We start from the raw sequence: 13,559 nt of genomic DNA on the forward strand, positions 1-13,559 counted from the left end.
GTGGGTGGCGAGCTAGCGGCATTCAGAAGAGCGAGGCCCGCAGTCTGTGCGGAAGACACCTGCGCTCGGGTGTGTGTGGCGGCGCGATTCACAAGCAGCTCCAGATGTTAAACCAAGGAGAAGCCAGGGAGTTCCCAACGCCCCAGGTGTCCTCAGCCCACGACTGGCTGCTGTGGGAATGGGAAGCCCGGCTCCTTGTCTCAGAGCGGGGTTCCCAGGAGGATCAGGCTGAAGCTGGGACTTGGCCTCAAAGTGTCCCCTCGCATGGCCACCCCCTTCCCCTTCCTGCTCCTCTACTCCTGGTGCCCCTCCATCCAGGGGCCAGACCTTAAAGAGTCACCGCAAGAGAATCCTGGTCCCAAAGGAGCCTTCTGGGGGACCGGTGCTGAGAGAGGTTGTGGGCATGGCCCGCTGGGGCTCTGCCCGACCCAGGGCTGAGAGATGCCACCTCCCAGCTCTGGGTCCCTGCAGGAAGTGTTGGCAAGCACAGGGCCGGTCCTCCAAAGGCCCAGGTGCAGGGAGCCCAGGCCAAGCAGCCTGTGGAAGAAGCCACTTGCCGTGCCACCCCGGGAACAGGACTGCAGGCCCCGGCCCTTCCCACCTCCTCCTCCTCCTCCTCCTCCTCCCCCCCGCCCCCCCCCACAGGGCACAGGGCTCAGAGACACCTCAGACTCTTGCTACCCAAAGTGCAAAGGGCATCAGTTGCTCCTCCAACCCCCCCGCCCAGCAGACCACGTTGTCAAGCCAGCCCCCGGGCCTCCCTGGGGTGCCCAGCACAAAAGTGCAGACACCCACCGGACCCTCAGTCTCAGTTTTCGGAGGTTTTTGCCACTCTAAGGACCCGCAGGCCGGCTGGGCCTTCGGGCAGGACAGAGAGCCCCGGAATCCGACTTGGAGAGCTGCGTGTACGTCCCCATCAGGAGGCGGTCCCCACCTCCGTGGCTCTCCCCTTGCGGGGAGCGGCAGCCCAGCCGGCAGCCGCAGGGCCTCAGGGAAGACACCAGGCTGGGCCCCCGCGGCACAGCGGGGGCACGTCCCCCGCACTCACGCGACTTAGGGACGGCTGCTGGAGACTGCTGCGGCCACCCTGCTGCCGGGTTTCTGGAGGGCTTCCTGGAAGCAGCGTCCACACCAAGCCCTTGGAAGGCCCAGGCGACGGAGGAGCCGGTCAGGCAGGGGCCGAGGACGGTGAGAGGCCGGGCGGGAAGGAGCATGTCAGGCAGGGGCAGAGGACGGTGACAGGCCGGGCGGGGAGGAGCCGGTCAGGCGGGGGCCCAGGACAGTGACGGGCCTGGCCGGGGAGGAGCGCGTCAGGCAGGGGCAGAGGAGACGGGCTGGGTAAGGGTTAGGGTGACAGTTAGGGCACAATTCACAATCGCAAAGACGTGGAAGCGACCCGAGTGCCCATCCATCCAGGAGTGCATTAATAAAATGTGGCGCGTGGACACCACGGAGTGCCATTCGGCTGTGAGGAGCAGCGGTGAGAGGGCGCCTCTCGTGTTCTCCTGGCCAGAGCTGGAACCCGTTCCAGTAAGCCAGGTATCCCAAGAATGGACACACGAGCACCACGTGAGCGCGCTCACCAGCAAATTGGTACGAACGGATGGACGCCTAAGTGGACAGAGAGGAATCACCTTCATCGGGTGGGTGTCGGGCGGGTGGGGGGAGGGGAGGGGCATACACATCCATTAGGCATGGGGTGGGTGCGCACCGACTGGGGGATGGGCGCACTTGAAGCTCTGACCCGAGGGGGGAGGCTTGGAGAGGGCAAGGCACCCGACCTTAACATTGGTACCCCCACAATACGCTGCAACAACATGAGAGGTATATGAATAAGAACACAGGGGGGGCCGGGCGCGGTGGCTCACGCCTGTAATCCTAGCTCTCTGGGAGGCCGAGGCGGGCGGATTGCTCCAGGTCAGGAGTTCGAAACCAGCCTGAGCAAGAGCGAGACCCCCGTCTCTACTAAAAATAGAAAGAAATTAATTGGCCAACTAATATATATAGAAAAACACAGCCGGGCGTGGTGGTGCATGCCTGTAGTCCCAACTACTCGGGAGGCTGAGGCAGCAGGATTGCTTGAGCCCGGAGATTGAGGTTGCCGTGAGCTAGGCTGACGCCATGGCACTCACTCTAGCCTGGGCAGCAAAACGAGACTCTGTCTCAAAAAAAAAAAAAAAAAAAAAAAAAAAGAACACAGGGGGGAGGGGGGCACGGGCAACACATGTCACCTGAATACTTGTACTCCCATCATCTGCTTGAAAAGAGAGAGAAAAGAAAATGCAATCATAGAGGTAAGAGACACTTTTTAAAAATCATGAATCCGAAGAGAAAAGTAAAAGGAGGCCTGTGGAGCAGGTCTGGGTGTGACTCCGGATCCCCCAACATCAGGTGCCACCACCAAAGATTCCTGCGTGTAGCCCATAGAACCCCAAAAGCAACGGGACGAGTTCTGGTCACATACTCCCTCAAAATGACATCCTGGCCTTCTTCTGGAACTCCCTCCCCTCTCAGACTCTCAAGGTTTCCTCCAGCGTGTCGGTTCCCACAGAGCAGACCTTTGGTCTGAGACCTGACAGTCCAGATGCCACGCATGCTGCCGCGTGGCGGCGGTGTCGCGGCTTGGGACAAGAGGAGGCCCCACGGTGCGGGCTGGGGCGCCAGGCACCGCGGGCGGGCGCTGAGGGTGGGGGTGACCCCCACCCCGGGCCGCCGCCGCGCTCCCAGAAAGGGGACAGAACAAGAGGCAAAAAAAAAAAAAAAAAAAAAAAAAGCAGCAGCCTGTGGCACCCGGTATTCCCAGGCGGTCTCCCATCCAAGTACTAACCAGGCCCGACCCCGCTTAGCTTCCGAGACCAGACGAGATCGGGGGCGTTCAGGGTGGTGTGGCCCTAGACGGCGGCGGCGGAGGGCGCCCCTGCCCCGCTCAAGAAGCCGAGCCTCTCTGGGCTTCCCCGCCGCCGCCTCCCGCCCCAGGCCCCGCGCCGGGCCGGGCCGGTTGAGTTCGCCGGCCGGGTCCCGCGGGCTCCCAGGGACGGGGGTGATGGGCGGGGCGGGGCGGGGCGGGGCGGGGCGGGGCGGGGGGCTGTCTCTCTATACACACACACACACACACTCACACTCACTCACACTCACACAAGATGCGCCTCCACGGCTGGACTCGCCAAGGTGGAGCCCTCCCAGCCCCCCTCGTCTCCTCGCCCGGCCTCCTTCACCTACCCGCTGCCCACCCCCAGCGCGTCGCTGCCTGCCGCTGACTGCGCACGCGCGGGACGCTCGCCCTTTGACCCCAGCCAGGGGCCGCCCTCCCCCACAACCCCTTTCAGCTGCGCCCCCCCCCTCGCCCTGTGGGTGGGCTGCCGCCTATTCCCCCGGGCCAGGGCTGGGGCACAGCCAGTGTATGGGGCGTCTCTCTCTGGGGATGTGTCCCATGGGTGGGGTGGGGTGGCCTGGTTTGGGGGGCGCTGAAGAAATCAGTCCCCTCCATCTCCTACCTCTGGAAAACGCCCAAGCCCGTGGAGAACTGCCGGCACCGCTTCGTGGGGGCCGGGACCCTCCTCCGTGTCCTCCTGTGGCCCAGTCCAAGGGGCCTGGGCCTGGCCGGGGCTGCATTGGACCCCGACCACCCTGGAGTGTGGACTCGCTAAAAATCGGCCATTAGATATTGGATTCCAGCTTCCTGGAGGTCATTTCACTAATGAGTGCACCGGAAAGAGTTTCCTAATCCATCTGTGAGGGTGGCAACTGAAAGAGAATTTTAAAGCTGACAGAATAGGCGAGGGAAGGCATAGGAGATTTCCACACCCAGCAAGGAAGACTTTCCCGAAATGGAAGAAAGAAACGAGCAAACAGAGACACCGGTAGCCCGCCCGGAAAAGAGTCTGCCCCTTAGAGAAAGCACCCTGACCGGGTTCACCCGTGGGTGGGTGGCGAGCTAGCGGCATTCAGAAGAGCGAGGCCCGCAGTCTGTGCGGAAGACACCTGCGCTCGGGTGTGTGTGGCGGCGCGATTCACAAGCAGCTCCAGATGTTAAACCAAGGAGAAGCCAGGGAGTTCCCAACGCCCCAGGTGTCCTCAGCCCACGACTGGCTGCTGTGGGAATGGGAAGCCCGGCTCCTTGTCTCAGAGCGGGGTTCCCAGGAGGATCAGGCTGAAGCTGGGACTTGGCCTCAAAGTGTCCCCTCGCATGGCCACCCCCTTCCCCTTCCTGCTCCTCTACTCCTGGTGCCCCTCCATCCAGGGGCCAGACCTTAAAGAGTCACCGCAAGAGAATCCTGGTCCCAAAGGAGCCTTCTGGGGGACCGGTGCTGAGAGAGGTTGTGGGCATGGCCCGCTGGGGCTCTGCCCGACCCAGGGCTGAGAGATGCCACCTCCCAGCTCTGGGTCCCTGCAGGAAGTGTTGGCAAGCACAGGGCCGGTCCTCCAAAGGCCCAGGTGCAGGGAGCCCAGGCCAAGCAGCCTGTGGAAGAAGCCACTTGCCGTGCCACCCCGGGAACAGGACTGCAGGCCCCGGCCCTTCCCACCTCCTCCTCCTCCTCCTCCTCCTCCTCCCCCCCGCCCCCCCCCCACAGGGCACAGGGCTCAGAGACACCTCAGACTCTTGCTACCCAAAGTGCAAAGGGCATCAGTTGCTCCTCCAACCCCCCAGCCCAGCAGACCACGTTGTCCAGCCAGCCCCCGGGCCTCCCTGGGGTGCCCAGCACAAAAGTGCAGACACCCACCGGACCCTCAGTCTCAGTTTTCGGAGGTTTTTGCCACTCTAAGGACCCGCAGGCCAGCTGGGCCTTCGGGCAGGACAGAGAGCCCCGGAATCCGACTTGGAGAGCTGCGTGTACGTCCCCATCAGGAGGCGGTCCCCACCTCCGCGGCTCTCCCCTTGCGGGGAGCGGCAGCCCAGCCGGCAGCCGCAGGGCCTCAGGGAAGACACCAGGCTGGGCCCCCGCGGCACAGCGGGGGCACGTCCCCCGCACTCACGCGACTTAGGGACGGCTGCTGGAGACTGCTGCGGCCACCCTGCTGCCGGGTTTCTGGAGGGCTTCCTGGAAGCAGCGTCCACACCAAGCCCTTGGAAGGCCCAGGCGACGGAGGAGCCGGTCAGGCAGGGGCCGAGGACGGTGAGAGGCCGGGCGGGAAGGAGCATGTCAGGCAGGGGCAGAGGACGGTGACAGGCCGGGCGGGGAGGAGCCGGTCAGGCGGGGGCCCAGGACAGTGACGGGCCTGGCCGGGGAGGAGCGCGTCAGGCAGGGGCAGAGGAGACGGGCTGGGTAAGGGTTAGGGTGACAGTTAGGGCACAATTCACAATCGCAAAGACGTGGAAGCGACCCGAGTGCCCATCCATCCAGGAGTGCATTAATAAAATGTGGCGCGTGGACACCACGGAGTGCCATTCGGCTGTGAGGAGCAGCGGTGAGAGGGCGCCTCTCGTGTTCTCCTGGCCAGAGCTGGAACCCGTTCCAGTAAGCCAGGTATCCCAAGAATGGACACACGAGCACCACGTGAGCGCGCTCACCAGCAAATTGGTACGAACGGATGGACGCCTAAGTGGACAGAGAGGAATCACCTTCATCGGGTGGGTGTCGGGCGGGTGGGGGGAGGGGAGGGGCATACACATCCATTAGGCATGGGGTGGGTGCGCACCGACTGGGGGATGGGCGCACTTGAAGCTCTGACCCGAGGGGGGAGGCTTGGAGAGGGCAAGGCACCCGACCTTAACATTGGTACCCCCACAATACGCTGCAACAACATGAGAGGTATATGAATAAGAACACAGGGGGGGCCGGGCGCGGTGGCTCACGCCTGTAATCCTAGCTCTCTGGGAGGCCGAGGCGGGCGGATTGCTCCAGGTCAGGAGTTCGAAACCAGCCTGAGCAAGAGCGAGACCCCCGTCTCTACTAAAAATAGAAAGAAATTAATTGGCCAACTAATATATATAGAAAAACACAGCCGGGCGTGGTGGTGCATGCCTGTAGTCCCAACTACTCGGGAGGCTGAGGCAGCAGGATTGCTTGAGCCCGGAGATTGAGGTTGCCGTGAGCTAGGCTGACGCCATGGCACTCACTCTAGCCTGGGCAGCAAAACGAGACTCTGTCTCAAAAAAAAAAAAAAAAAAAAAAAAAAGAACACGGGGGGAGGGGGGCACGGGCAACACATGTCACCTGAATACTTGTACTCCCATCATCTGCTTGAAAAGAGAGAGAAAAGAAAATGCAATCATAGAGGTAAGAGACACTTTTTAAAAATCATGAATCCGAAGAGAAAAGTAAAAGGAGGCCTGTGGAGCAGGTCTGGGTGTGACTCCGGATCCCCCAACATCAGGTGCCACCACCAAAGATTCCTGCGTGTAGCCCATAGAACCCCAAAAGCAACGGGACGAGTTCTGGTCACATACTCCCTCAAAATGACATCCTGGCCTTCTTCTGGAACTCCCTCCCCTCTCAGACTCTCAAGGTTTCCTCCAGCGTGTCGGTTCCCACAGAGCAGACCTTTGGTCTGAGACCTGACAGTCCAGATGCCACGCATGCTGCCGCGTGGCGGCGGTGTCGCGGCTTGGGACAAGAGGAGGCCCCACGGTGCGGGCTGGGGCGCCAGGCACCGCGGGCGGGCGCTGAGGGTGGGGGTGACCCCCACCCCGGGCCGCCGCCGCGCTCCCAGAAAGGGGACAGAACAAGAGGCAAAAAAAAAAAAAAAAAAAAAAAAGCAGCAGCCTGTGGCACCCGGTATTCCCAGGCGGTCTCCCATCCAAGTACTAACCAGGCCCGACCCCGCTTAGCTTCCGAGACCAGACGAGATCGGGGGCGTTCAGGGTGGTGTGGCCCTAGACGGCGGCGGCGGAGGGCGCCCCTGCCCCGCTCAAGAAGCCGAGCCTCTCTGGGCTTCCCCGCCGCCGCCTCCCGCCCCAGGCCCCGCGCCGGGCCGGGCCGGTTGAGTTCGCCGGCCGGGTCCCGCGGGCTCCCAGGGACGGGGGTGATGGGCGGGGCGGGGCGGGGCGGGGGGCTGTCTCTCTATACACACACACACACACTCACACTCACTCACACTCACACAAGATGCGCCTCCACGGCTGGACTCGCCAAGGTGGAGCCCTCCCAGCCCCCCTCGTCTCCTCGCCCGGCCTCCTTCACCTACCCGCTGCCCACCCCCAGCGCGTCGCTGCCTGCCGCTGACTGCGCACGCGCGGGACGCTCGCCCTTTGACCCCAGCCAGGGGCCGCCCTCCCCCACAACCCCTTTCAGCTGCGCCCCCCCCCTCGCCCTGTGGGTGGGCTGCCGCCTATTCCCCCGGGCCAGGGCTGGGGCACAGCCAGTGTATGGGGCGTCTCTCTCTGGGGATGTGTCCCATGGGTGGGGTGGGGTGGCCTGGTTTGGGGGGCGCTGAAGAAATCAGTCCCCTCCATCTCCTACCTCTGGAAAACGCCCAAGCCCGTGGAGAACTGCCGGCACCGCTTCGTGGGGGCCGGGACCCTCCTCCGTGTCCTCCTGTGGCCCAGTCCAAGGGGCCTGGGCCTGGCCGGGGCTGCATTGGACCCCGACCACCCTGGCGTGTGGACTCGCTAAAAATCGGCCATTAGATATTGGATTCCAGCTTCCTGGAGGTCATTTCACTAATGAGTGCACCGGAAAGAGTTTCCTAATCCATCTGTGAGGGTGGCAACTGAAAGAGAATTTTAAAGCTGACAGAATAGGCGAGGGAAGGCATAGGAGATTTCCACACCCAGCAAGGAAGACTTTCCCGAAATGGAAGAAAGAAACGAGCAAACAGAGACACCGGTAGCCCGCCCGGAAAAGAGTCTGCCCCTTAGAGAAAGCACCCTGACCGGGTTCACCCGTGGGTGGGTGGCGAGCTAGCGGCATTCAGAAGAGCGAGGCCCACAGTCTGTGCGGAAGACACCTGCGCTCGGGTGTGTGTGGCGGCGCGATTCACAAGCAGCTCCAGATGTTAAACCAAGGAGAAGCCAGGGAGTTCCCAACGCCCCAGGTGTCCTCAGCCCACGACTGGCTGCTGTGGGAATGGGAAGCCCGGCTCCTTGTCTCAGAGCGGGGTTCCCAGGAGGATCAGGCTGAAGCTGGGACTTGGCCTCAAAGTGTCCCCTCGCATGGCCACCCCCTTCCCCTTCCTGCTCCTCTACTCCTGGTGCCCCTCCATCCAGGGGCCAGACCTTAAAGAGTCACCGCAAGAGAATCCTGGTCCCAAAGGAGCCTTCTGGGGGACCGGTGCTGAGAGAGGTTGTGGGCATGGCCCGCTGGGGCTCTGCCCGACCCAGGGCTGAGAGATGCCACCTCCCAGCTCTGGGTCCCTGCAGGAAGTGTTGGCAAGCACAGGGCCGGTCCTCCAAAGGCCCAGGTGCAGGGAGCCCAGGCCAAGCAGCCTGTGGAAGAAGCCACTTGCCGTGCCACCCCGGGAACAGGACTGCAGGCCCCGGCCCTTCCCACCTCCTCCTCCTCCTCCTCCTCCTCCTCCCCCCCGCCCCCCCCCACAGGGCACAGGGCTCAGAGACACCTCAGACTCTTGCTACCCAAAGTGCAAAGGGCATCAGTTGCTCCTCCAACCCCCCCGCCCAGCAGACCACGTTGTCCAGCCAGCCCCCGGGCCTCCCTGGGGTGCCCAGCACAAAAGTGCAGACACCCACCGGACCCTCAGTCTCAGTTTTCGGAGGTTTTTGCCACTCTAAGGACCCGCAGGCCGGCTGGGCCTTCGGGCAGGACAGAGAGCCCCGGAATCCGACTTGGAGAGCTGCGTGTACGTCCCCATCAGGAGGCGGTCCCCACCTCCGCGGCTCTCCCCTTGCGGGGAGCGGCAGCCCAGCCGGCAGCCGCAGGGCCTCAGGGAAGACACCAGGCTGGGCCCCCGCGGCACAGCGGGGGCACGTCCCCCGCACTCACGCGACTTAGGGACGGCTGCTGGAGACTGCTGCGGCCACCCTGCTGCCGGGTTTCTGGAGGGCTTCCTGGAAGCAGCGTCCACACCAAGCCCTTGGAAGGCCCAGGCGACGGAGGAGCCGGTCAGGCAGGGGCCGAGGACGGTGAGAGGCCGGGCGGGAAGGAGCATGTCAGGCAGGGGCAGAGGACGGTGACAGGCCGGGCGGGGAGGAGCCGGTCAGGCGGGGGCCCAGGACAGTGACGGGCCTGGCCGGGGAGGAGCGCGTCAGGCAGGGGCAGAGGAGACGGGCTGGGTAAGGGTTAGGGTGACAGTTAGGGCACAATTCACAATCGCAAAGACGTGGAAGCGACCCGAGTGCCCATCCATCCAGGAGTGCATTAATAAAATGTGGCGCGTGGACACCACGGAGTGCCATTCGGCTGTGAGGAGCAGCGGTGAGAGGGCGCCTCTCGTGTTCTCCTGGCCAGAGCTGGAACCCGTTCCAGTAAGCCAGGTATCCCAAGAATGGACACACGAGCACCACGTGAGCGCGCTCACCAGCAAATTGGTACGAACGGATGGACGCCTAAGTGGACAGAGAGGAATCACCTTCATCGGGTGGGTGTCGGGCGGGTGGGGGGAGGGGAGGGGCATACACATCCATTAGGCATGGGGTGGGTGCGCACCGACTGGGGGATGGGCGCACTTGAAGCTCTGACCCGAGGGGGGAGGCTTGGAGAGGGCAAGGCACCCGACCTTAACATTGGTACCCCCACAATACGCTGCAACAACATGAGAGGTATATGAATAAGAACACAGGGGGGGCCGGGCGCGGTGGCTCACGCCTGTAATCCTAGCTCTCTGGGAGGCCGAGGCGGGCGGATTGCTCCAGGTCAGGAGTTCGAAACCAGCCTGAGCAAGAGCGAGACCCCCGTCTCTACTAAAAATAGAAAGAAATTAATTGGCCAACTAATATATATAGAAAAACACAGCCGGGCGTGGTGGTGCATGCCTGTAGTCCCAACTACTCGGGAGGCTGAGGCAGCAGGATTGCTTGAGCCCGGAGATTGAGGTTGCCGTGAGCTAGGCTGACGCCATGGCACTCACTCTAGCCTGGGCAGCAAAACGAGACTCTGTCTCAAAAAAAAAAAAAAAAAAAAAAAAAAGAACACAGGGGGGAGGGGGGCACGGGCAACACATGTCACCTGAATACTTGTACTCCCATCATCTGCTTGAAAAGAGAGAGAAAAGAAAATGCAATCATAGAGGTAAGAGACACTTTTTAAAAATCATGAATCCGAAGAGAAAAGTAAAAGGAGGCCTGTGGAGCAGGTCTGGGTGTGACTCCGGATCCCCCAACATCAGGTGCCACCACCAAAGATTCCTGCGTGTAGCCCATAGAACCCCAAAAGCAACGGGACGAGTTCTGGTCACATACTCCCTCAAAATGACATCCTGGCCTTCTTCTGGAACTCCCTCCCCTCTCAGACTCTCAAGGTTTCCTCCAGCGTGTCGGTTCCCACAGAGCAGACCTTTGGTCTGAGACCTGACAGTCCAGATGCCACGCATGCTGCCGCGTGGCGGCGGTGTCGCGGCTTGGGACAAGAGGAGGCCCCACGGTGCGGGCTGGGGCGCCAGGCACCGCGGGCGGGCGCTGAGGGTGGGGGTGACCCCCACCCCGGGCCGCCGCCGCGCTCCCAGAAAGGGGACAGAACAAGAGGCAAAAAAAAAAAAAAAAAAAAAAAAGCAGCAGCCTGTGGCACCCGGTATTCCCAGGCGGTCTCCCATCCAAGTACTAACCAGGCCCGACCCCGCTTAGCTTCCGAGACCAGACGAGATCGGGGGCGTTCAGGGTGGTGTGGCCCTAGACGGCGGCGGCGGAGGGCGCCCCTGCCCCGCTCAAGAAGCCGAGCCTCTCTGGGCTTCCCCGCCGCCGCCTCCCGCCCCAGGCCCCGCGCCGGGCCGGGCCGGTTGAGTTCGCCGGCCGGGTCCCGCGGGCTCCCAGGGACGGGGGTGATGGGCGGGGCGGGGCGGGGCGGGGGGCTGTCTCTCTATACACACACACACACACTCACACTCACTCACACTCACACAAGATGCGCCTCCACGGCTGGACTCGCCAAGGTGGAGCCCTCCCAGCCCCCCTCGTCTCCTCGCCCGGCCTCCTTCACCTACCCGCTGCCCACCCCCAGCGCGTCGCTGCCTGCCGCTGACTGCGCACGCGCGGGACGCTCGCCCTTTGACCCCAGCCAGGGGCCGCCCTCCCCCACAACCCCTTTCAGCTGCGCCCCCCCCCTCGCCCTGTGGGTGGGCTGCCGCCTATTCCCCCGGGCCAGGGCTGGGGCACAGCCAGTGTATGGGGCGTCTCTCTCTGGGGATGTGTCCCATGGGTGGGGTGGGGTGGCCTGGTTTGGGGGGCGCTGAAGAAATCAGTCCCCTCCATCTCCTACCTCTGGAAAACGCCCAAGCCCGTGGAGAACTGCCGGCACCGCTTCGTGGGGGCCGGGACCCTCCTCCGTGTCCTCCTGTGGCCCAGTCCAAGGGGCCTGGGCCTGGCCGGGGCTGCATTGGACCCCGACCACCCTGGCGTGTGGACTCGCTAAAAATCGGCCATTAGATATTGGATTCCAGCTTCCTGGAGGTCATTTCACTAATGAGTGCACCGGAAAGAGTTTCCTAATCCATCTGTGAGGGTGGCAACTGAAAGAGAATTTTAAAGCTGACAGAATAGGCGAGGGAAGGCATAGGAGATTTCCACACCCAGCAAGGAAGACTTTCCCGAAATGGAAGAAAGAAACGAGCAAACAGAGACACCGGTAGCCCGCCCGGAAAAGAGTCTGCCCCTTAGAGAAAGCACCCTGACCGGGTTCACCCGTGGGTGGGTGGCGAGCTAGCGGCATTCAGAAGAGCGAGGCCCGCAGTCTGTGCGGAAGACACCTGCGCTCGGGTGTGTGTGGCGGCGCGATTCACAAGCAGCTCCAGATGTTAAACCAAGGAGAAGCCAGGGAGTTCCCAACGCCCCAGGTGTCCTCAGCCCACGACTGGCTGCTGTGGGAATGGGAAGCCCGGCTCCTTGTCTCAGAGCGGGGTTCCCAGGAGGATCAGGCTGAAGCTGGGACTTGGCCTCAAAGTGTCCCCTCGCATGGCCACCCCCTTCCCCTTCCTGCTCCTCTACTCCTGGTGCCCCTCCATCCAGGGGCCAGACCTTAAAGAGTCACCGCAAGAGAATCCTGGTCCCAAAGGAGCCTTCTGGGGGACCGGTGCTGAGAGAGGTTGTGGGCATGGCCCGCTGGGGCTCTGCCCGACCCAGGGCTGAGAGATGCCACCTCCCAGCTCTGGGTCCCTGCAGGAAGTGTTGGCAAGCACAGGGCCGGTCCTCCAAAGGCCCAGGTGCAGGGAGCCCAGGCCAAGCAGCCTGTGGAAGAAGCCACTTGCCGTGCCACCCCGGGAACAGGACTGCAGGCCCCGGCCCTTCCCACCTCCTCCTCCTCCTCCTCCTCCTCCCCCCCGCCCCCCCCCACAGGGCACAGGGCTCAGAGACACCTCAGACTCTTGCTACCCAAAGTGCAAAGGGCATCAGTTGCTCCTCCAACCCCCCCGCCCAGCAGACCACGTTGTCAAGCCAGCCCCCGGGCCTCCCTGGGGTGCCCAGCACAAAAGTGCAGACACCCACCGGACCCTCAGTCTCAGTTTTCGGAGGTTTTTGCCACTCTAAGGACCCGCAGGCCGGCTGGGCCTTCGGGCAGGACAGAGAGCCCCGGAATCCGACTTGGAGAGCTGCGTGTACGTCCCCATCAGGAGGCGGTCCCCACCTCCGTGGCTCTCCCCTTGCGGGGAGCGGCAGCCCAGCCGGCAGCCGCAGGGCCTCAGGGAAGACACCAGGCTGGGCCCCCGCGGCACAGCGGGGGCACGTCCCCCGCACTCACGCGACTTAGGGACGGCTGCTGGAGACTGCTGCGGCCACCCTGCTGCCGGGTTTCTGGAGGGCTTCCTGGAAGCAGCGTCCACACCAAGCCCTTGGAAGGCCCAGGCGACGGAGGAGCCGGTCAGGCAGGGGCCGAGGACGGTGAGAGGCCGGGCGGGAAGGAGCATGTCAGGCAGGGGCAGAGGACGGTGACAGGCCGGGCGGGGAGGAGCCGGTCAGGCGGGGGCCCAGGACAGTGACGGGCCTGGCCGGGGAGGAGCGCGTCAGGCAGGGGCAGAGGAGACGGGCTGGGTAAGGGTTAGGGTGACAGTTAGGGCACAATTCACAATCGCAAAGACGTGGAAGCGACCCGAGTGCCCATCCATCCAGGAGTGCATTAATAAAATGTGGCGCGTGGACACCACGGAGTGCCATTCGGCTGTGAGGAGCAGCGGTGAGAGGGCGCCTCTCGTGTTCTCCTGGCCAGAGCTGGAACCCGTTCCAGTAAGCCAGGTATCCCAAGAATGGACACACGAGCACCACGTGAGCGCGCTCACCAGCAAATTGGTACGAACGGATGGACGCCTAAGTGGACAGAGAGGAATCACCTTCATCGGGTGGGTGTCGGGCGGGTGGGGGGAGGGGAGGGGCATACACATCCATTAGGCATGGGGTGGGTGCGCACCGACTGGGGGATGGGCGCACTTGAAGCTCTGACCCGAGGGGGGAGGCTTGGAGAGGGCAAGGCACCCGACCTTAACATTGGTACCCCCACAATACGCTGCAACAACATGAGAGG

General features: G+C 63.2%; 3 non-coding genes across 3 annotated transcripts; all 3 read right to left on the bottom strand.

Annotated features, from left to right (window-relative positions):
- Positions 1–2,778: 2,778 nt before the first annotated feature.
- LOC142867845 (5S ribosomal RNA) lies at positions 2,779–2,897 on the bottom strand. The gene has a single exon (XR_012917177.1). It is a non-coding gene; the product is annotated as a 5S ribosomal RNA (ribosomal RNA).
- A 3,804-nt stretch (positions 2,898–6,701) lies between these two features.
- On the bottom strand, positions 6,702–6,820 carry LOC142867846 (5S ribosomal RNA). Its single transcript, XR_012917178.1, has one exon. It is a non-coding gene; the product is annotated as a 5S ribosomal RNA (ribosomal RNA).
- Positions 6,821–10,607: 3,787 nt separating this feature from the next.
- On the bottom strand, positions 10,608–10,726 carry LOC142867847 (5S ribosomal RNA). Its single transcript, XR_012917179.1, has one exon. It is a non-coding gene; the product is annotated as a 5S ribosomal RNA (ribosomal RNA).
- Positions 10,727–13,559: the final 2,833 nt, after the last annotated feature.

The sequence above is a fragment of the Microcebus murinus genome, unplaced genomic scaffold (assembly GCF_040939455.1).
Source record: "Microcebus murinus isolate Inina unplaced genomic scaffold, M.murinus_Inina_mat1.0 scaf020_hap2_Mmur4.0, whole genome shotgun sequence".
NCBI lineage: Eukaryota > Metazoa > Chordata > Mammalia > Primates > Cheirogaleidae > Microcebus > Microcebus murinus.